Source organism: Cuculus canorus, chromosome Z, assembly GCF_017976375.1.
Source record: "Cuculus canorus isolate bCucCan1 chromosome Z, bCucCan1.pri, whole genome shotgun sequence".
In the NCBI taxonomy this organism is placed as follows: domain Eukaryota; kingdom Metazoa; phylum Chordata; class Aves; order Cuculiformes; family Cuculidae; genus Cuculus; species Cuculus canorus.
In genome coordinates this window covers 65,734,826-65,759,051 of record NC_071441.1, presented here as the reverse complement: position 1 = coordinate 65,759,051, position 24,226 = coordinate 65,734,826, and the positions used below count along the sequence as shown (strand labels likewise).

The 24,226-nt window shown below is 41.6% G+C and overlaps 1 protein-coding gene across 11 annotated transcripts in view; it reads right to left on the bottom strand.

The window, feature by feature from the left end:
- Window positions 1–24,226, bottom strand: part of PRLR (prolactin receptor) — a 157,844-nt gene that overhangs the window by 46,980 nt on the left and 86,638 nt on the right. The window contains exon 1 of one of the 11 annotated variants that reach the window (XM_054054336.1): window positions 16,965–16,982. The exons of the other annotated variants lie outside the window; for them this stretch is intronic. The gene's annotated coding sequence lies outside the window, so the exon portion shown is untranslated. Of the gene's footprint in view, window positions 1–16,964; window positions 16,983–24,226 lie in introns of those variants that run through there. 11 annotated transcript variants of the gene reach the window in all.

Here is a 24,226-nt window from a genome sequence, read left to right as displayed (position 1 = left end):
CCTCTGGTTTATCACAGGATAATACAAACCGACAAGGTAAGAAAAAGAAGAAACTATTGGTTTGTCTTGGTTTTTCTATTGCCTTATTGGCTAAGAAAGGCCATGCAGACAAACACAAAGCTGAAAGAAAACCAGCAGATCAAATTAACTAAACTACAAGGAAAACTAGCAAGAAAATAAAGTAGGAAAGACTTCATATGGCAGGTGTAGATAAAAGCATACTTGAAACTCAGAACTGAGACTAATTGCAGCATAAGAATGCCATGAAAAATTGAATCCGAGCAGCAAAGAGTTCAGTGCTATAAGTGCAGACCTTTAGCCCTTCCCACAATGTAAAAAACAGTATTGCCTAAAACACGGGACCAAAGAATTCTCTGTAAAAAATTTGGAATATTATTATCACAGGTAGTAACTGTTGGTGTATTTCCAAAATGTTTCCTTTAAGATTTATGCTACGATGTGTGCCTCAGTCACCAACGCATTGATCCACTCAGCTAAATCTATTTTTTTCTCAAAATATCACTCAAAACTATTTTAATGCAGAAGAACACCGTTTTAATGCACAAACTCTTTCAACTCTGAATTTAGACCTGAACATTTGCCAAACAGGTGAACATGATACCACATAAAATACCTATAAATGACCCAGCCTGGAATAATGTTCAGTTTTACTGTCATGACATACCAGATTTCAACCAGGTTTGGTTTTTTTTTCCTATATGGATAGCTGGCATACAGAAAAGAACAGCAAAAAACATGGGCAAGCTGCCAAGAGAAAAAGCCGATTTCTTAAAAATAAAGGAGGCATTACTAGAGACAAAATAATTGAGTCACTAGGTGCCTCGTCTTTCTAAAATCCTTGAAAAATCTCGCTTATTATTCTTTTATCCTTGGTTTTATCTAAACAAGATTATAATATGAGATAACTAGGTGAGAGATAATATGACATAACTACCCATACAGGATATGTAATTGAGCTTCAATTAAACTAACAACCACTTCTTATATACCAATGAAATAAATGGCTTTTGTTGACTAACAAAGAAAGAACCTCACACACTCTAGAAGAGGAAGAGATTATTAACGAGGTTTGGGCCTGGATAATAAATTTTAGTTTCCAGTTGTCCAAAAGTTTTGCGGAATTTAGTTCCTAAATGTCAATTTGGTGGTGCTGCATCATAGGTTGTGGTAGATGAAAAGCTGCAGCAAAGAGGACAACAGAGACTCGAGATGGATACGGATATGGATCAAGGTCCCCCTGCAGTTCTTGCTGCCCAGAAAGAAGAGATCTCTACCGACGAGCTAGCAAGGCAGTTTGGGCTGCCACAGGAAGAGCCCAAGGAGTCATGAAGGACGAGAACTGTGCTCCAATTACTATTGTTATACTTCTGCATACAGCACCCAAAGTTTGAACTGCAAACTTTAAGAACAGGACAATAAATTACTTTGGGTTAGAAGCATTCCTAAATAAAGAATGTATATTATACCTGTGAAAAGAGGACCTATACTGTTGGTATGAATTAGGTTATGTTTTTGGCATGCTGAATGGAGCCAATGGCACACTTGCAAAAGCCTAAGCTTAAACACTTAGGGAACTTTCAAAATCAAAATAAAAGCACCTTATAGATTTTGCAAATGATGGATTTTTATGCCTTGATTTTGCATAAACGCCACCCTAGGCATCTACAGACCTCTAGAAATCTCACAGGAGTTCAGAATAGTCTTCCTATCTGAGGGTTACTCCCTATTAGACACATAACAGGGCTTTGCACTGTAACTTCTTTCTGCTTCTTCCTAGTACATTCCCCAGGCTTGCAATAATCTTCCACTTACTGGATCTTTATTTTAATTCAATAGCATATTATTTACGAAAACTAGTGATATTATTTATTATGTAGTCTAAAGCCAATTAATTGGCCTCTGGTAACCCTCCAATATTCTAAATAATTTAAACAGCTATCGTCATCTATTTTGCTAGATTATACTGATGCCTAATATTGAGACTATTAGTTGACTTTGGCTGGATGCCAGGTGTCCACCAATTGACTCTATCATTCTCCCTTCTCAATAACACAGGGCAGGAAGGACTTTGGTCAGTTTGGGCATCTGTTCTGGCTATGTTCCCTCCCAAGATCTTGCCCACACCATCTAGGCACCTCTCCTTAGATGTCCTGATGCTCCATGAGCCCACTGAGCTACAAATAGCTCACTCTTATGCTCCCAGTCCAGATATTTCAGTTTTGGCAGATTTGTCTACCTGTTCATTGTTTCAGTGTTCTTCAGTGGCGCAGCTTTTGGGTATGTGAGCATCTACACGACGGTTCTTGAGCCATGCTTTCTACCTGCCACAATGCAGCAGCCCAGATGGGTCTACCTCTGTGCTGTCAACTGGTCTTCTTCCAACGCTGTAGCCACCCACAAAGGACATTAGCCAGCATCCATGAGTCAGTATAGCAACGGAGTACTGGACACGTCTATCGTTCAGCATTCTGTAGGGCTAGTTGGATGGCTTGTGCTCCTGCAAACTGACTTCTACTTCAGTGGCCTCAGTGACTTGTCAGGTGAGATCCACAGGGCAGCTTTCTGCTTGTGATGCTTTCTGACCACACAACAGTATTCATCAATAAACAAAGCATAACACCTTCGATAACACATGGTGGTGCCTTCCAGGTGTGACCACCTCCTCAGGTAATGTTTCAAAATCTCTGCCTTCTGTTCATGGATTCCTGGGTGTCTGGGTTTCTCTAGCTGAGCTTGTATGATTAACACAATCCACTTACTCCATGTAGGGCTGGTTGTGTGATGTGTAGAGGGGATGATTCCTTTGAACATGCAGTGTAGTACAGACAATTGTGGTGCCAAGAAGATATATGCTTCTGTACCAACAACTTCTGAAGTGGCTCAAACCTTCTCGCATTCCATTCTTGTCAGTGTAGTACAGTTGAGATCCTTGATAATTTTGGTTCCAAAACTCTTCTGGTCAACCTCAGGTTTCTTCTGATGTTTTCTGCCAGAGGCTCCAGGTGAGACCATGCTTCTCAGCTGCAGTGTAAAGTACATTTTGCACGGTTGGTACTGTCCAGATGGGCCTAAGTGTTACCACACGAGCTATTTCCTGTTTGATATGCTCAAAGGCTTGTTGTTACTCAAGGTTCCACTCAAAACAGTTCTTCTTTCAGATTACTCCACAGAGAGGACTTACAAGCTGGCTCTAACCTGGATTACGCATTCTTCAGAACTGCACAAGGTACAGAAAAGCTTGTGTGTCCTTGTTAGCTGGTGGAGACATAGTTACTATCCTGTTGACCACAACCATAGGCACAGGACAGCTTTCATCCTGCCATTTTACTCCCAAGAACTCAATCTCTTGTGCAGGTCTCTTGACCTTGCTATTTTTTTATGGTGAAGCCAGCTTCTGAAGAATATGAATTACTCTTTCCCCTTTCTCAAACACTTTTTCTGCCTTGTTGCACCACATGATGATGCCAGTGATGTATTCTAGATGTTCAGGGGCATCGCCCTTTACCACAAGGGTTTGGATTAGTCCATGATAAATGGCAGGGTTGTGCTTCCACCCTGGGGTGGTTGATTCCAGGTGTATCAGACATCTCCCATTGGATATTGCAGTGGCAATATCACACCAACTGGGACTCCCTGGCTCCCATCCATGGCTGATTCATCAACTAGAAAGCCAGGGAGTGATTAGCAAGACTCACTCAACTTTTAATAGTCCCTTATGGCCACTGCAAAATCCTGACAGAAGATGGAGGCTGACAGTGGACTATCAAGGCCTGAATGAAGGGATGCCACTACTGAATGCTGCTGTGGCAGACATGTTAGACCTCCAGTATGAGCTGGAGTCAAAGATGGATAAGTGCCATGCTACAATTGACATTGCCAATGTTTTTTCCACCGTCTCTTTGGCAGCAGTCGACAGTTTGCATACATGGACTTCTAGACTAAAGATGGGTTCATCATTCCACTTCCTCAAGCTCTCTCTCGGTCATGCAGGAAGAACCAGACTGTGCCATGCAGTATGCTCCTGGGGTTCCCTTTCCCTCTGATCAGGACAGAAGAGGATTAATTCCTTGGGGCACCTCTGACAGCCAAAGCGCTGGCCCATGGTGATGAGGAGGTACTTCAAAGTTTTGAAGCCAAGAAGACACTCTTTACACAGTTGAGGTATTCCTATCCAGGCAATACGTCACTGCCAAGCTGTTAGAATATGAAGCTGGGGCACTTTGAATCACTTCCTCCACATGGCCCATGTGCACACGACATCCTCTGGACCTCTGGAGACCTCATCATTCTCCTGATCACTGTAGATGAAGTCCAGCACTGCTAATTTTCTCAGGTACCTAACACCTTCACCGGCAGCAGTTCACTTTCCTGAAGAGTTCACGAGATCTTCCTTGATGGATAACTTGCCCTCACAGTTGAGAAGAGCTGTCTCCAGAGACTGCAGATTGTTGCTCTTTTTCAATTCCTCTCTCAGTTCCCCCGTTCCTAGCAAAGAACACTAGCTGTTGGACTGCCTTACCTTCCAGCTGCCGTCAGCCTGATTATCACAGTTTCTGAGCAGCCAGGCAGCAGTCTGCTCACTTGGCTGGCAGCTGTAATCTTTCTGCATGTCTTGAAGTTCTGATGAGGTCAGGGATTGTGTAGTTTCCTCTTCCTGTCTGAATTCTCTCACTCCTTCCTTCAATTTCTTTGTTGAAGGACTGCCTTCTTGATCAAATCTTTCCTCTTCTTTCTCCTCCCTTACTAATTGATGATACGGGCACTTTGTTTCCCTTGTCTGCTCTTTCTTTCTCACTACTGGGACAATTACTGTAGCTGTTATTGTTTGGGTCCCTGCCTCAACTATAGTGCATGAGAGTACTGAACTGCGGCTTGACGGGCACAAGCCAGGGCCGGTACAGTGCTAGGAGCTGCTGGTTTTCATTGGGGCAGGCAAGACACTCCTCTGTCACTGACATGTCAAGTTGCCAGGTTCAAGTACTAAGTCCCTAGGAACCTGCCCAAATCCTTCCACGCACATTGCCACCCATGATCCAACCATGTCAGGGCATGTTTCAGTATTGCCTCACCCAGAAGTTATCTTCTCTTACACCAGGATGACACCAGAGCCCACAAACTCCGTAACATGCTAACAGTGTTAATTAGCACTATTAAATAGCTCACATAACGGTGAACATTGGACTTTGGGAAGCTGTATTATAAAACCATCCACATCAATCCCAGGTAGGAAGAGCGAGAAGCATCCCCTCATCCTCTCCACTACACAGCTCCCTCAGCACAGCACATCAAAGCACATAGCCATTGCTTGTACTAGCACGTTGCCAAGTTCCTTTGTCTTCCCAACAAAATAATTCTCCCAGTACAATAAGGTCATCAGTGCCAGGGGAAAGTACACAGGCATTATTTGTATTAACATGTTCCCAAACTCCACAAAACAGATAAGTAACACAGCCAACAAACTCTGCGACCTGCACAGGAGCTCACCATTTAATATCTACTACAGCTAGGGCACGCTTAATGCAAAGCCGCGGTTGTCTTGTGCACCACACTGGGTGCCAAAAAGGACTGTGGTGGGTTGACATAGGCTGGAGGTCAGGTGCCTGTCAAGCTGCACTATTACTCCCCTTCTCAGCAGTACAGGGTAGGGAGAAAATAAGAAGGAAACAACCCTCATGGGTCAAGATAAATAAAGCAAAAGCAAGGACCATGCACAGAAGCAAAGGAAAAAAAAATTCTCTTCTCATCTGCAGGCGATGCCCGGCTACCTCCCATGAAGCAGGGCTTCAGTACACATAGTGGTTTCTTCAGAAGACAAATGTCACAATAATGAATGCTTTGCCCCCACCCCTCCCCACCCCCAGACTTCTCTTATTTTTTATTCCTGAGCAGGAGTCATATAGGATGGAATATTCCTTTGGTCAGCTGTTCTGGCTATGTTCCCACCCAAGATCTTGCCCACACCCATCCTGTTGCTGAGGGGAGAATGTTGGAGAGGCAGCCTTGATGCTGTGGGAGCACTGCTCAGCAGCAGCCAAAACACTGTTGTGTTACCAACACCTTTGTAGCAACCGATACAGAGCACAGCACTGTGAGGGCTGCTATGGGGAAAACCAACTCTGTATCAGCCAGACCCAACACAAGTTACCAGGAAATAGATGGATCCTATCTAAAACACTTTAAGATTGGTGTGGGGCAAAATCAGAATATCTGAACTTAGCTGAAAACGAAGACTTGAAGAATTAAAAGTTTAATGATGATATTGCTCGGCTTAAATGCACATATCTTTAAAATGAATTTATCTAACACACTTTTTTTCCCAAGAAAAGAACTGCTATTTATTAATAGAAATACTGGACCTGATGATCAACAATGCAAGTGAGCTCATCAGTGACATTAAGGTCAGAGGCAGCCTGGGCTGCAGTGATCATGCACTGGTGGAGTTCAAGATCCTGACGGATACGGGACAGGTGAGGAGTATAGTCAGAACCCTAAATTTCAGGAAAGCAGACTTCCAGCTCTTCAAGGAGTGAGTCAACAGGATTCCTGGGTTATGATCCTCAGAGACAGGGGAGAAGAACAGAGCTGGCAAATATTTAAGGATGATTCCCACAGAGCACAAGAGCTCTTGGTCCCCAGATGTAGGAAAATGGGAAGGGAAGGGAATAGACCAATATGTCTGAGATGAGACCTGCTGGTCAAACTGAAGACAGGCAGTGCAAGCAGGGACAGGTAACCTGGGAAGAGTACAGGGACAGTGCCTAGTCGTGTAGGGATGGGGTCAGGAAGGCCAAGAAGCAGCTGGAGCTGAACTCGGCAAGGGAAGTGAATACTAACAAGAAAGGCTACTACAGGTATGTCAGTCAGAAAAGGAAGGTTAAAGAGAGAGTATCCCCACTGATCAATGAAAATGGTGACCTTGTAGCAACAGGCAATGAGAAGGCTGAGGTACTCAACAACTTTTTTGCCTCAGTCTTCACTGACAACCACTTTCCTCGCCCCTCCTGGATCAGTGGTCAACTAGAAGGCGATCGGGGGGTAAAACCTCTCCCGCTGTAGGGGGAGGATCAGGCTCCTGACCACTCGAGGAACCTGAACATACATAAGTCTATGAGACCTGATGAGATGCATCCCAGAGTCCTGAGGGAACCGGCTGATGTGGTGGCCAAGACACTCTCCATGATATTTGAAAAGTCATGGCAATCAGGAGAAGTCTCTGGTGACTGGAAGAAGGGTAACATTTTGCCCATTTTTAAAAAGGGTCGAAAAAAAGACCCTGGGAACTACTGACCTGCCAGCCTCGCCTCTGTGCCTGGGAAGATTAAGGAACAGATCCTCCTAGCAGCTATGCTAAAGCATGTCCCCCTGGAGCACAGGGAGGTGATTAGAAGCAGCCAGCATGGCTCCACCAAGAGCAAGTCCTGTATGACCAACCTAATGGCTTTATATCATGGAGTAATCACATCACTAGATATGTGAATACCAACGGAGGTGATCGATCTGGACTTCTGTAAAGCCTTTGACAGAGTTCACCACAACATCCTTCTCTCTGAATTGGAGTGCTATGGATTTGATGGGTGGACTGTTTGGTGGATAAGAATCTGGTTGGAAGATTGCATTCAGAGTAGTGATCAACAGCTCAATGTTTAGATGAAGATCCATGACAAGTGGTGTCCCTCAGATAGATGTACTAGGACCAGTGCTGTTTAATATCGTCAATGATATAGACAGCGAGATTGAGTGCACCCTCAGTAAGCTTGTAGATGACACCAAGATGAGTGGTGCAGTTACTACACTGTAAAGACAGGATGTCATCCAGAGAGATCTGGACAGGCTAGAGAAGTGGGCCTGTGAGAACCTCATGAGGTTTAACAAGGCCAAATGCAAGGTCCTACATCTGGGTCGGGGCAATCCGTTGTTTCAATACAAGATGGGGGATGATGCGATTGAGAGCAGCCTTGAGGAGAAGAACTTGGGGGTGCCGGTCGATGAGAAACTTGACAAGAGCCGGCAATGTGTGTTTGCAGCCCAGAAGGCCAACTGTATCCTGCGCTGCATCAAAAGAAGTGTGGCCAGCAGGGTGAGGGAGGGGATTCTGCCACTCTACTCTGCTCTCTCTTGAGACCTCATCTGGAGAATCCAATTCTGGATTCCTCAGCATAAGAAGGATATGGAGCTGTTGGAATGGGTCCAGAGGAGGGCTACAAAGATGCAGAGGGCTGGAGCACCTCCCGTACAAGGACAGGCTGAGAGAATTGGGCTTGTTCAGCCTGAAGAATAGAAGGCTCCAAGGAGAGCTCATTATAGCAGTGTTCCAGTACCCGAAGGGGCTACAAGAAAGCTGGGGAGGGACTTTTTACAAGGGCATGTAGCGATAGGATGATGGGTAATGGCTTTAAATTGGAGAGAGGAAGATTTAGACTAGATTTAAGTGCAATGAGGGTGGTGAGGCACTAGCAAAGGTTGCCCAGAGAAGTTGTGGATGCCCTCTCTCTGGAGGTGTTAAAGACCAGGTTGAATGGGGCCTTGAGCAGCCTGGTCTGGTGGGAGATCTCTGTGCCCATGGCAGGGGGGTTGCAATTCAATGACCTTTAAGGTCCCTTCCAACTTATACCATTCTGTGATTCTATGATTCTACGATAATAGTAAACAATGAATAACAGTTCTGTGTTAACAATACAGACTCTCTCACTTTTCCACTTTCTTTCCAATGAATCTCAATATTACAATGACTTCTGAAAAGAAAAGTCTTGGCTTTGAATCACTGTAACACCATAATGGTAGCTACACAAAGTGGTGTTCAGACATAGTCGAACAATGACACCGCATGAAGCCCAATTTTGTCTGTAAGACTACTTACATAAGTAGCAAAACCGTATGCAGTAATTACTGCTGTCAAAATCAATGTTGCTGACAATGAAAAATGCAATGGCAACTCAAGATTAAATAGGAAAGAATTTCACTAGCAATATATACAGTCAACATGTATATTATATTTCTTCAGACTCAAGATGAAACACTTTGTTAGTCACAGAATTATTCCTTCCATGACATTTTAAGGATCTACTTTTAATGCCAAACACCTAATTCAATACTAACACATTCCACAAATCCTGGAAAGGATCTCCAGCTTGAATCAGAAAACAAAACAAGTTCTAAAACAGAAGAGTTTTTCCTTTCTATAGTGCATAGCCTTGATTTGAATTATTTCTCATTTTTAGTTCAATATTTTCAGTGTTTGTGAATGCTAGCTCATGACTTTTCCATTGGCAGAAAAAATGAAACCAGCAGTTGGTAAGCAGAGGCAATTAAGTCAATTTGTCAAACTTGTCAATCAAGTTAAACTTTGTAACTGACCTGTAAAGAATCTGCAATACTGAACGTACCTTGATTTTCATTTGAAAATATCAAATAAAGGGTTGACATACATTTTTCTTCTCTAAATCACAACACTTTCTCTAACTGGTTGGACTAAAGTTCACCTGAGTCATTATCTTATCTCTAATAATGACCGATAATCAAAATATGGCAAGCAGTCTTCTAAGTTAAATACTGTTACTAAGCCAACCTGATGTATACTTGAGCCTCTTCTGCTCTGCTCTGTCCACATTCAGACCAGTACATATATACAAGTCCCACTAAATTTAGTGTTAGCTGAATATACATATAAGTATATTTGACTCCCAGCCCATAGCTCTCTGCTTCATTGAGCAGAATATAAAAGCCCAAGACAACTCAAATGAACAGGTTTGGTTCTTTTTTTTCGCAGAAGACCAAGAATATCCTCTTGATCTCACTGCCACTTGTGCCAACTTTCACTGGAAAAATTCTAGCAAAGTAAGTAAGGATACATCTTCAATCAGAAGGAAAAATGTGATGCAAGAAAAGAGAATACATACTCAGAAATTAAGGAACAAACCATATGAGGGCTGCACCCATACCAACACATTCAGGGTCATCCATGAAAGGTAAACTAAGTATTTTCTAATTATAGTGTAATTTCAAGGAAGTTTTTAGGCTAACCAAGTTATTTTCTATTTTATGGTCAAGTCATCAACCTCTTTCTCATTCTGAAGCACTATAATACACAGAAGTTAACCATGGAGAGATTATTTAGGTAAAGGTTTACCAAGCGAACAATGGCTTCAATTATTTTGTTTAACGAATAGCAACATTTTAAACATTTGCCATAGCTATTTTACACTAACTTGATGAGCAAGCTGAAAAATTAATGTCAGTTCAAATTATTAGTATTTAGTTTTCTAGGTACTGATTTAATGTGAGACTTCCCATTTCTTTAACTGTGTTAATAGACAGTTTAAATCATAGCACCTTAACAGTTGTGACACTGTGGTCCAGGATCAAATTTGTATCTCAAATTCAATTCCATTTTTCCCTGAAAGTATAGCTGTCATCTACTGCAGCATTGTAGCCCTATAAATGCATTATTTCCATCGCTAGTGACAGTCAGGAGACTGTACAGGCATTGTAAGTCACAGGAACAAGTTTTGCCAGGTTTACTTTGAACTTTTCTGGGCCTGCCTGTATATTCTGGGGGGGGCTGTTTAGGTGTAGTAATAATTATTTAAATTTACTTCACTTTTTTTATACAGTATAGCTGCATATACATTGTATATACATATACTGGTAAGATTCAATACTTAAATAATGACATCATGATGCAGTGTAGAGGAATACAAGCCCAACAGCAGAAGCCTTACGAATGAGGACACAGGATGCGGTGCAGAGAGGTACAGGCATGGGTTAGATATGAAAAGGAGGACAAGATGATGCTAGAGATCTCAGGGCTAAAAAAACCTCACCAATGGTCAGTTAAAGAATGCCTACAGGAAGCTGAACAAAATGAAGATAATGAAGAACACTATGCAAAATACCTAAAATGAGCCGTGAAGACTAGAATCATAGAATCATAGAATCATAGAATCATAGAATCATAGAATCATAGAATCATAGAATAATTTGGGTTGGAAGGGACCTTAAAGATCATCTAGTTCCAACCCCCCTGCCATGGGCAAGGACACATCCCACTAGATCAGGCTGCCAAGGCCCCATCCAACCTGGCCTTGAAAACCTCCAGAGATGGGGCATCCATAACTTCCCTGGCAACCTGTTCCAGTGCCTCACCACTCTCATGGTGAAGAAATTCTTCCTAATATCTAGCCTAAATCTGCCCCTCTCCAGTTTATACCCATTGCCCCCTAGTCCTAGCCCCACAAGTCTTTATAAGTAGACCTTCTCCAGCTTTCCTGTGGGCCCCTTTCAGGTACTGGAAGGTCACTATAAGGTCTCCTGGGAGCCCTCTCTTCACCACGCTGAACAAAGCCAACCCTCTCAGCCTGTTCTCATTTGGGAGGCACTTCAGCCCTCTGATCATCTTTGTAGCCCTCCTTTGGACCCGTTCCAACAGCTCCATATCCTTCTTATGTTAAGGATTCTGGAACTGGACACAGTATTCCAGATGAGGTCTCACAAGAGAGGAATAGAGGGGCAGAATCCCCTCCCTCACCCTGCTCCTACGCTCCTTTTGATGCAGCCCAGGATACGGTTGGCCTTCTGGGCTGCCAGCGCACGTTGCCGGCTCATGTTGAGCTTCTCATCAACCAGCACCCCAAGTCCTTCTCCGCAGGGCAGCTCTCAATCACATCATCCCCTGTACTGAAATCAGGGATAGGCTTGGATGTAAAGTAAACTTGCAGAACAATGAATTAATTGCAAGGACTGGAACATTAGCAAACAGATAAAAATGCCTCAAAGTGTATCCTAAAGAAGAGGAAGATGAAACTATGAATGTGACTATCATATTGCAAACAAATAGAAGCAAGAAGCCTCAGCATCAAGCTTTCACTCTTCTCAGTGGAAGACTGGGAGCACTGATGATACGCTGCAATGGTTCCCCTTGCTTTCTGCTCCAGGCAGACTAGCATTGTTGACCTCAGCAGGCAGACAAGCAAAGAATGGATGAGCACAACAGCAGAGAAAAAGTGGTATGCTAGGATTCCTGTCACAACAATTTTCACTTTATTATTGTTTTTGAGACTTTTCCTGAAATTATATTTTTTATTTTCTTTTTAAAATTTTTTTTTCTGTAACAGTTATATCTGAACTAGTAAGAATTCTTTGATCAGACTTTTCAGATTTTCATTATAATAAAAATAATAAAAACAAATTCACAGCTTTACATATAAGAAGTATTTCCTTTTTACCTATAAGAAAATTTAAAACACATTATTCCTCATCTATAGTTTATTTAAACATACAGATTTTATTTTCAGTTTCCTAATGAGTGCTTCTTAATATCTCACATTATTTCTCATAGGAAGGATGTTTTGATATCTGCTTTTCAGATATAATCTCTATACTTGCTTTTCCTAAAATCTGTATCATCACATTACATAGAAAAACAAAAGGACCATGGCAAATGCAGCAACATCATACGACTGAGTTCCACAGATACAGGACAGAGATACAAAGAACTTGGGTTTTCTGTTTTTACCTCCCTTTGAGCATGCTTTTTTTCCCCCTCACTGCATGCATATACAAATGGTATATATATTTCTCATATATACCTTATATATATATAGACAAAAAGCATGTGATGGAAACTGAAGTATTTATATATGAAGCTTAATCACAGACCCAGTTCTAAAACCAATCAATGTAATGCTTTCTCATGCACATTATTTTGCTGGAAATGTATACGTAGTCAATTATCTGGTTTAGCATTTGTTTCTAATAGTGTTCATAATGTGTAAACCATGCTTTAGAAACAAGACAGTTGCTGGACTGCACTACTGACTAATGTGTAGTTTAGTGTGATGTTGCTAGAGCAACCAAAAAGATGGAATAGCACGTCATAAATCATTTACACATTACTTGGAACATACAGCTTTCAAAAAGCCATTTACCAAGCAGAGGTGCTGTGATGGAAGAGGCAAGGCTGTCTTAAATAGTTTCCATTGTTCTGAAGGTCCAGTGAAGTAAATAAAATTAAAAAGTATCATAAATAAGAGTTAAATAGTTAAAAATAAAGGAGCTTTCCTTTCTGATCATGATATTTGGCATTTTTCTGGGCTCGATTGCCAGAAGAATAGTGACCACACTTCCAGTTCATGAACAAACCACCTAGACTTCTTCCTTCAGACTTCTAAGAAGGGAGTGTTTGTGGTGGGCATCAAGGCATGCTGAAATCTTGCAGACCCCAAGACAGCATAGTACGAATTACCCATGATCAGGTTAACATTTCAGACTCACCAACAGGGTGCACATTTTGGATAAGAAAGTGAACAACAAAAATCTGGGAATGAATCTGGGGATATCTTCCAGACCACAGCAGAAAGATTAATGACCTAAGTCTGTTAGGCTAAAATGGAAGCTTACAGGGGGACAGGATAAGGTTTTGATTTAAGAAAAAGAGAAAGAGAAAAAAGAAGAGCAGTAAAACAATCTATAGAGTGGATAGGCCTGCTGCTCATTGTCAAAAAGGGTATAATTCTTTGCTTATGTTTAAACACAAGAGAGTTTCATAATTATGTAAAAATGGAACATTTTGTACTGCCAGCATGGGAAGAAATTCGTAAGCAATGAAGGATGCCCAGTCTTTTTCTACATCTGAAGTACCAGAGGGTTTCTGGCAGTTACATTCAGAAGACAGACAAGTTTCTGCACATTAAAGATGCTCCCTGAAAGTACCAAACAGTCAAACCTCTTAAGTGCTCGGTGCCTACTATGCTTTCCACACCATCCTCCTTCACAATGGAGAACATGCTGCAATATATCATTTCCGGATTGGACGCAAAGGTAATATGAATCCAGGTGGAGACCTGAACCTTCCTTATTTTAAGATGGTTGTGCAGATAGGATCTAATTTTTGAAAATGCCACCTACTACAGGGAGTTGTATTGCCTATATTCCACGAACAAACTGGGTGTCTGTGTAAGAAAAAAGCAAAGAAACTATAACTATCACAAATCTCAGGGCAGGGATAACTGGAAGAGGAATGGAAAGGTCCTCAGTTTGGGGAGAACTACAGAGCCTGTAACTGTATGCAAATTCATCACCATAATGTGATGAAAAAGAATTAAGAGGGCCTTCAAGTTACCCTGTAGATATCTTCTCAGAGCAAGGCAGCAAAAATTCTATGCACACAGCTCTTGGTATCCTTCTAGCATGGTGCAACACTCTGCCAACAAAATATGCCCTAGCCATCAACTCGTCTAGGTTTATAACTCAGAAACAAGGTACAATTACCAGCTAAATCTATCCAGCTGTCTCACCAAGAGGAGCAAGAAATATCTATAGTATTGTTCTTATTGGCTTCTACTCAGCCTGTAATTGGTCCACATTGAAAGACATCCCCTTCCTTCTGGCAGGGTCTGTCTATAAAATTTATATAACCAAGAAAAGGAACAGAGCACCAGTGGGTTTGTTTCTCTATCACCTAAATCAGAGGCCAAAGATCCCAACAGAGTGCAGTAGACCATGGCTCTGGAAGGAGTCCCTAAGGACAACACAAAGGATGGGGCACAGTCCTGAATCAGGACAGAAGTCAATGTCATGCCTAACCATGCCCTTACAGAGAAATATCCATTGAAACCCTTTATTACTGTGCTTTGAGACACTAAGGAGAACCACATGAGCTTGCAAGTAGATACGTGCAAGGCTATCAGAGATGCTCTGGTCAAATGGAGGCGGCTGATTAGATCAAAAAGGACTGGTAGTCTTGCCCCACATTTTTCTTTAAATAATCATTTCAGATGGAGGCCAGGGACCCTGTTCTATCATGCCGCTTCTTCTTGTAAGGCCTTCCAGGCTGCTTGTGCAATCTCTCCAATCAAACAGTATTACCATACTGCATGGCAAAGGGAGTCCTGACATTGGGTGGGTGTATCATGAGCCAAATTAAAGGTAGGCCTTCATTGTCATACAGAAGATTAGGCAGTTCTGATTGCAGAAGCTAGAAATAACATAGGTAGCAAGTACGTGGCAACAGAACATACCAAATGGATAGGAGGAAAGATCGTTGTCATTCTTGAGTGTCTACTGAGTCAGCTTTTACAGAAGCTGCCCATTTGCCTTTGACAGAGAAGCAACACAGCAAGCAGGAAAAGTCTGGGCAGCAATAAAAAAAAGGCATAGAAAAAGAGGAAACCACCTGCTGACACAAGTTATCAAAAGCAAAAACTCATTCAGGTACAGCCAAATGTCCCATTACACTCTGCCTTGGGCACAGAGATTTCTTAGCTCACACACAAATAAAGGCTCCCTAAGCATGAGTAACAATTTGTGGAAAATCCAAGCAAATAATAAAAAAAAGAGGCTGAAATAAAATCCAGCAAAAAGCCTTTTGGCTTTTTACTATGGGGGTTGACCTTGGTCTGCTGACAAACTTCCTCCCCCTTCCCTATCCCCACTCTTCAACAGGACAGGAGGCAACAATAAGATGAAAAAAGCTCGTGGTTTAAGGTAAAGAAAGACAGGGAGGTCACCTACCAATTACTATCTCAGGCAAAACAGATTCAAACTGGGAAAAATTAATTTAATTTATTGCCAAGTAAATAGATTTGGATGGTTAGAAGAAAAAAAGACACACCAAAAATTACAGCTTTCCTCCATATCCCTTTTTCCCAGACTCAACTTCACTCCTTCATTCCTGAAGCCTGTATTTCACCAGACTACTGCACTCTTTACTTCTCATGTTTTTCCCCTACACTACCCCTCTGCTCCAGGTTGGTCCTTCCCATGGGCTGCAGTCCTTCAGGAACTGCCCCAAGGTGGGGCCTCTCCACAGTCTGCAGTCCTTTAGGTAAAAATTTGCTCTGGTGTGGGTCCACCAAAGGACACAGTTCCCACCAGGAGAACCACTGCTCCTGCATGGTCTCCTCCATGGGCTCCAGTTCCTTCAGGAATTACCCACCTGCTCCAGCATGGGGTTCTCCACAGGCTGCAGTGTGATATGAGCTCCACTACAGTCTCTTCCAAAGCCTGCAAAGGAATACCTGCTTCAAAGCCTGGCACACCTTCTCCCTTCTTCTCTGACCTCAGTCATCACTCTGATGTTTCTTATACCTCTTTTCCTCTCTCCTCATATTGCCATGTAATATTTGGCACTTTCTTAAATATGTTTTCACAGAGATGCCACTAGCATTGCTGATGGGCTCAATTTTGTCCTATGGTGGGTTCCTTGTGGTCTCTCAAAGAGACTGTCCCTGCAGCCTCATGATGTAGGTACATCCCTGTACCTACATACAGTATGTTCACTAACATTTCTGATGTGAGGGTAGCAACGTTTGTTCTGGTCAGTTGGCTCAACTTCTTTGCTGTCTGTTGCTATGAAAATATGGTGATGGGAAGGAAGATGAAAGAAAAAAAGCTTGCAAGGGGTGAAGGCAGTAGGTTTACAATCTCAAGTCTAGGTAAAAGAAAAGATAGGAAAAGTCGTGGTGCTGGGAAACTTAAACAAGATCTTTTCCTCACAGACTGCTGGCTTTGTAAACAAAGTCAATCTCAGACTCGGTAACAGCTTAGACAGAGGCCTGGAGACACAAACAGAAACGGCTGTTGGTCTTTACCTTCCTTTCATGGACTGAAGAGTATTCAGCTGCCTTCCAATTATTTTATCCAGATTTGTACTAAGTTGATTTTATGGACAACACTAGTAGATCTTAAACCATCTGACAGTGTATTCAGTAGGTATTTGATAAGAAGATGTCATCAGAATAAGGAAGCATAGCAAATGACAGCACACCTAACACAGGCAGTAAGAATTTAGGTCAGAACATGACCTAGACTGTAAATCTCTGCATGGAAACAAGTTAAGAACACAGCCTACAGAGAATTTCTGAAGTCCTGAAATACCTGAATCACAGTGTTGCACAAAGTATATAATAAAGCTGAACGTTAATTGCTTAGATTAGCTCGTAAGTTACCAGAGGATGATGCAATGTTGTCAGGGCTTCTCTGGAGAAGAGGTATGGTTATATATTCAACAAAATCTTCTGGCCCAGCTGGTCATGTTACTCCTGTGGAAAGCAGCAGTGACACCAGCACAGTTACAGGAACAGAGCTTGCCAACTGTAAGATAGACTCAGATTTTTAATGAGTATATTATTGCCAAATGATGCCTGCTCACTTCTGGGTCAGTACGGACACCCAGGAACAGGTCTGAAAAGGCACAACAGCTAATTTTGAATTCACGAAATAAGGCCTATAAGGACTTTCCACATCCTGAAATTAGTACGCCATTACTAATAGTCCAACACCTGAAGAATGATATGGTCTATCTGCAGATGCTAGAGTGACCTCAGTGTTGCCAGCATGCTCCTGTTCTGTTGCACACCCCATGAAATGGAAAGGACCATAGTTTAGCATTGCTGAGCGGTAGAGTCTCAGACCAAGAGTTATCTAGAAACTTCCTGACCTTGCATTTAGCCAGCCTGCATCTCGTCCTTTTCGAGTTTCATGTGTATCATTGTGTTGACAGCAAACTGACACAGCAAAATCTATCTGTAAGTAGAGCACCCTATACAGGCTCAAGTGCGCCGAGATTATGAAACACAGCCAAACCAAGGCAGGCCTCCATCCTGTTTGGACAGAGCTGATGAACTCTGGACTTCCTTACGCATCTCTATAACAAATGATGAAGCAGTTGTCTTAATAATTGTTAGCATCAGCACTGGGAGGTCAGGCAGCACAGAGAGGCATTCATAAGCCCTGGCCTGGGGACTCTGAAACCAAGTTATTTGTTACCAAATAGAAAAGGCAGGTTCTAGGCGCAGTGGATCATGATGTCCTTAGGGAAATCAGTGCCTAATTTACTTTCCAGAATACACGACTGAGGCACAACATTTTCCAAAGATGCACAACAGTGATTACTGAAGAGATTTCAATAAAGAAGGATTTAATTAAAATTCAAGTCCTGGGATATAGGGATGGTAAAGACCCAGTGTAATTATCAAGGTATTCCACCAAAATTAGTATGTATTAATACTAAGCAAATATATCAAAACTGGCAAGTGGCAGCCTGGGTTAACAAAACAAAAACAGTGTGCTCAAGCACAGGAGTATACTTTGAGTTCAAGGAAAAGGAAAATAATCCTTTCCATGGCTTCAGTTTTTCCTCTTAGGCATTGAGACAGCATCTGCATCCTCTAAAAGCAATGGGTTTGGAAAACCGTACTAGACAGCTTCTTTACAGTCATGCATTACCTCTTGGATTGCCCTGTCCTAAAAATTCCATTTAGACACTTGCTTCCTCTAAGGCCCATCATTCCCTAAGAGCCAGGGAAGCAAGGGAAATCTCAACTGCTTTCAGATGTCTCTGCAGGACCTGGGACTGTTTCAAAGAGAACACCGCCTGACAAGCACACAATCCCCATTTCTTGATCCAAAAATCAACCAATTTGCACAGCAAAGCATAGAGGGAAGGAAATTCCTTTGAACTACACGCATTTGCACATAATTTACAGTTAACTATAAATTAGAAAAGATGTACATTTTATAAACTTAAAACAAAAAGAAATCTCCAGAATATTTCTTCTTTATAGACATATTTTGATTTTATTCTTGTGTAACAGAAACATCAGGTGTTTTCTAATCGTAGTGAAAAAGATTAATCACCCAAACATGTAGACTGCTAAGAATGATTCACAACCCTTTTATTCTCCCATCATAATCTATCCTTGACTGACTTGCAAGGATAATGGAACAGAACATTGTTCTGCAAACAAATTATTGAACTCAGGCCAGCAGGCAGCATGAGGGAAGAATTACATCAGTGATATTCTGTGAGATTAAGTCAAGACCTATAATTGTTTATGAAGTGATGACAGTGGGATGATAAAAATTCATCCTTATATTACGCAGACCGAATACAGTTTTAATATGTTAAAGCAGAATAACTGTAAGAGACACTTCTGTAAGATTGAGTCATCAGAGAGTTCTGATCATCCAAAGATGTTTCAAGAGACCAAGTATATTATTTGTTTTACTTAATAATACCACTGTATTATGATGACAAGTATCTTCTTCTTGTAAGGCCAGAATATTTTTAAATGTAAGCTGGTTTTAGACAAGATTTTTCTTTAAATAACTTAATGTATTATTCACCATTCACTAACCATGCCAATGAGTGCAGGACAGAATTTGTGAAAAAGATGTATATTCTTGTTTTATACACTTAATTTTTTAATGGCATTAGGAATCTGAATTAGAACCACAGTCCCATATTAATTACTAGAAATTGTTGTGTTTGTTTATGTCTTGTTAATAAATGCATGAAAGTGAAGATGCAGGATCCTATAGTCTAGCTTTCCCATTCATGGCTGATGCAAAGCAGAGCACAATACTTCCCATGATGCATGCACAGCATAGCTCATCTATGGGAATTTTTCATTTATTGTGTGTGGAAGCATATGCAGCAAATGATACTGTGGTCCCTATGCACCGGTTAAATCCAACTGCAAGAAAATGTCTACCCTTCTCCAAACATACCTTCTTCTTTCTGGAGAAAGCAACTGGTGTTTAGGGTTGTATCATTTGATTCTCTGTCTACACTTGGAGAACATAAAAGTCAGATACTGCAGGCACTGGAAGATAAAAAGTTTGCAGTCTTCCCTAGTCAAACTGTTTATTACTTCATTGCAGTTCTAGCTCTGAGCTAATGCGTATTTTCAAACAGCTCCCAAAGCTCTGAGCACACTCTCTCTACCTTCCCCACTGGCTGGGAGTTCAGTAGCTTGGGCTCAGGGTCAGCTCTAGTAATGGGGCAAGTAACTAGCTTTGAAGAGATCTCTTCCAGAAAGCTCTGCTGAGAAGCCTTAGCGGGCCCGCTCCCTTGTTTTGCTATGGAGTGGCTTCTCGGCTGAGGGCTTTGTGTTTGGCTCCCCCTGAGCTGTGTTGCAGCTATGCTGCAGCCATTCCTGTGCTGGGCCAAGCATCTCGCTGACCCTGAGCCTTGTACTTGATCTCCTGGCTTGACACCTGGCCTGCCTCACCTCTGTGGACTTATCTGGCCACCAAGGCTCATGGAGGAACGTGGCTACCATCACTAGACATACTCGGGCACTGTGAGGCCGAGTCCTTGCACAAATTATGCACAAATATATGTTACGCCTTCACATATTAGTCAACCTAGTTCCTTGCTGGGCAGAATATCATGGATTAGAGACTGCAGCTGGAATATTTTCACAACACATCTGTGAAGATCAATTAAATAGAGAGGTTTCACTTTCCTCACCCTCCTTGCTCTTGTACAGGTGCTCTCACTTCTCCATGAGCCAGCTCAGCTCCTAACTGACAAACAACTACTTGGACAAAAAAACATCTGTCAAGTTAGCAAGTTAAATCAGCTTTGTAAGAAGTCTAGTGAGCACCAAAGATGGTACAAATGAGGTGGTGCTCACTGGTAGGTAGGAACAAAGAAGTGGAGAGAGGAAAGGGTGAACAGGACCTTTCCTTTTGCAGAAGCATTCACAAGCTTCCCTCAGCTGCAGAGTCAAACCCAGTCCTGAAAAGCTATAGCCAGTTGCACAGCTGTTCACTGTAAAATCAAACTGCGCTTTGCTAAATGTCTGTAGGAGTTTGTGTTGGGAGACAAAAGAGTATAGAAAATAGTTCAGCTTCTTGAATAGCATGCATAATTGTACATGTTCTCACAAGAATTTCTAAATAGTTAAACAAGCCAGTAGCTTTGACAGCGTTAGTCACTGTGGTGGGTTGACTTTGGCTGGCCACCAGATGCTCACCAGGCAGCAAGACAGCGAGACAGGGCCAGGGGACAGAAAATAAGATGAAAAACCTCATAGGTAGAGACAAGGGTAGTTTAATATAGGAAAAGCTAAGGCTGTGCGTGGAAGCAAAAGGAAAAAAAATAGGTTCATAGTATGCATACTGGTTCCAGAACCCAAAGCCCTAATAACAAATGCCTCCTCTCCTTTCTCTTAGCTTTAATTGCTGACCACACATCTTATGGTATGAAATATCTCCTTAGGCATCTTGGTTCAGTTGTTCTGGCTATGTCCCCTCCCAGCCTCTTGCCTACTCCCAGCATACTGGTTGTTGGAGATGGAGTTGTAGAGACAGTCTTGATGCTGTGTTTTGATGCTAGCCAAAACACTGGTGTGTTACGACCACAGTCTTAGCGACCAACACAAAGCATAGCATTATGAGGGATGCTATGGGGAAAGTTAACTCCACACCAGCCAGATCCAATACACTTACCCAACCCAACCCTCCCTGGACTTGGCAATGTCAAAAAATGTCAAACTGTACTCTGCAGAACCCAGGCAAGCTGCCTGACCCAACAGAAAACAGAATCTTGCTACATTTTGATGTTTAATGCTTATATGGTTGTCTTTATTCAAGAAAATTAGTACACAAGTGTTCCAAGAGGTTCGTGGGAAGTGCAGAAACATCTGAAGTACTTATGTAATTCTTACTCCCACTTGAGTGCACATTGTAGGATCTCACAGTGTTGGATACAGTCAGGTATGCTACTGGATGCCTGATAAGAAAATGAGGTAAGAAGCTAAACAGAACTATGTTAAAAGCTTATCTCCATTGTACAGAGCTGAGCTACAGAAACACATACAACACTTCCCCTTCATGTTTCTCTATTTAGTTTGGCAGTTAAATATGCACATTCCCCAAGAAAAGCTCTCAAAACATTTAGTAGGGGTTATATACATGGAAGAAAAGCAATAATGCATAGAAAGTGCATTTACCAGTTTGGTAAACTGTATTAATCTAACAAGGGTCAACAAAAAAGCGCTAAATAAACTCAGTAACAGTTACCACTAATATAGGTAACAGTGACTCTGAAGAGGTGTCTGAGAGAGTCTTAAGAACATCTTTCTGATTTCCTCTATTTTTTTTCCAAGGAACTCCCTTCATTGGCACATTACATAGATTAGTAAAAAAAGTCAGGAATGCTGACAGAACACCGGACAGACCTGTCCTGCAGGTGCTGCCCAGCCATTATATCTGCAGTGCCTGAGGGTAACAGAGCCTCCCAGCTGGCATAAAGCACTTCCTTTCCACCACAGGCAGAACCATAGCTTTACAAAGCCATAATTAAGACTGACTTTCACATTCTTCACTGATATGTCAAAAGCTCAAGAGTGAGAAAATCTAACATCCTTGCATGCATGAACCAGCTCTGACCACTGACTGGATCCACAATGTGCTGCATGGAATCTTAATAATAGGTGAACCAGACAATTCCAAAGAGCTGACACTAGCATCAGGGTTCAGTCTTCAAAAAATCATTTTTGAGTTAAGGTAGATCTGTAATCCATCGCAATCTGTCAGATAATTCCACAGACCCCTCTACAGTTACATCCTCATAGAGACAGCAACTGGGAGCAGCGGCTGGAAGAAACCACCTGATTCAGCTATGCACCTCGTATTACAAATAATCATATTTCATATGCCTATTAATGAACTAATCAAGATACATTTTAAAAGTAGCTACTTCTTTGACATGGACTGTTCTTACTGGGAGGTGATCCACCCTTTGATTGCTTTAATGGAACAGAATCATCTTCCAATTTTCCACTTAAATTTATTCTCTATTTGACATATACTTATTCTTGCAGCTCAGATAGTCCAAAAAGCTTTGTATTTTCTTTTCCTTTCTGTCCTTACTGCAACAGCCTCCCCTCGGCATTCTCCTTCCACTGTGCAACAGGTTATGGAGAGACACAATATCCCCTCTGAGACAGCAGACAGTTGGAAGAGTCTCAGAGCTACCTGATCTAGTAGAAGATGACACTGCCCATGGTGGGGGGTGGGGTTGGAACTATGTGATCTTTAAAGGCCCCTTCCAACCAAACCATTCCATGATTCTATGATTTTATTCTTTCTCGGACTTTTTGCTAGGGGAAACAGATTATTTTTGAGGTATCTTTTTCTAAGAGAGGCTACTAGAAGAGTAAGAACAATAGAACTTTTCTTTGCATCTGCTCCAATTTTAGTTCATGTTTTCTGAATATGAATGAGTAGAACTTCACAAATTATTTTGATTCGTTCACTAGATCTTTGCATAACATCCTTGATACTCCTCCAGTTCTGCTAGAAATAATTCAGCTAAGGTAAATCAAAGCTTCTAGGACTGTACTTGCCAAAGTGATTTGCCTGTGTTTCCAACTAATGAGCATCTGTCTGAAACAGTAATTTCTCTTGTTAGTTTACTCTGAGCCCTTGCATTCCATTCCATTTAGATATGCACTTTGTTCTACTGAATTTCATTCTGTTCATATTACCGCAGTTTTTAAGGTCACCTAGTTCTTCCCGTATAGCACTTTGACATGAAGAGTGCATTTCACATAACTAGGAGAGTTCATCGTCTTCTTCCTAGCTTTTGTGTTCAAGTGATTAAAACAAATGCTAAAGATTCAGATCCAACACCCACTCTGAGGAATTTCAAAGATAACCCTTTTCTACAGATAAGGTTTTCCTTTCATTACTAGAGTTATTATCTACTGATGTACAGCCTTACCAATCCTTTACTAAATCCCGCTTTCCAATCCCATAGCTTCCTATGTTTTAACAGAAGTTATGCTTTACTGGAGTTAGATGAGATTTACTGCAGTTTTAAATAGACAGATACCAGGTTAGTCTAGCTCAAAATACTGCAGCATTTAATTCTACTCTTACTGTATATCTGTATCTATCTTTTCCTCAAAAAAGCTGTTCTAATGGTCAGAGTATCTTTTAAATTACTCTGACCAGTGCACAGCTGCCTACATCTCTTTCTCCCAACCTCCCCTTCAATATAGATTCTATATACACAATACTTTTGAGTAATCTCATAATATCTGTGAATTAACTGACTTTAAAATTTCATGCTCTGCTTTCTTACACCACTTCCACACAATTATGCGGTGAAGATTCCCCATCCCCCAACATTCGTAGATGACTTGGGAACTCAACAAATCATTTGTCAAAAGAAATCTTGCATGAAACCTTGAAAAGGCTAAAATACCAAGTGATTTGTAGCTGTATTTGGAGAAAAGTTCAACATCTACTGAAATCTGTACAAGTTTATGAAACGAAGAACAATGTTGAAACCTGACTCCGTGTGTTGTTGTGTGTTAGCAATTTGAGACACTGTTCTCAGATCCAGAGGCAGTATGTTTTGTATTAGCAGCCTGGCTTTCTTTCGCTGTGTCCAAAACACCCTTGTTTTTGT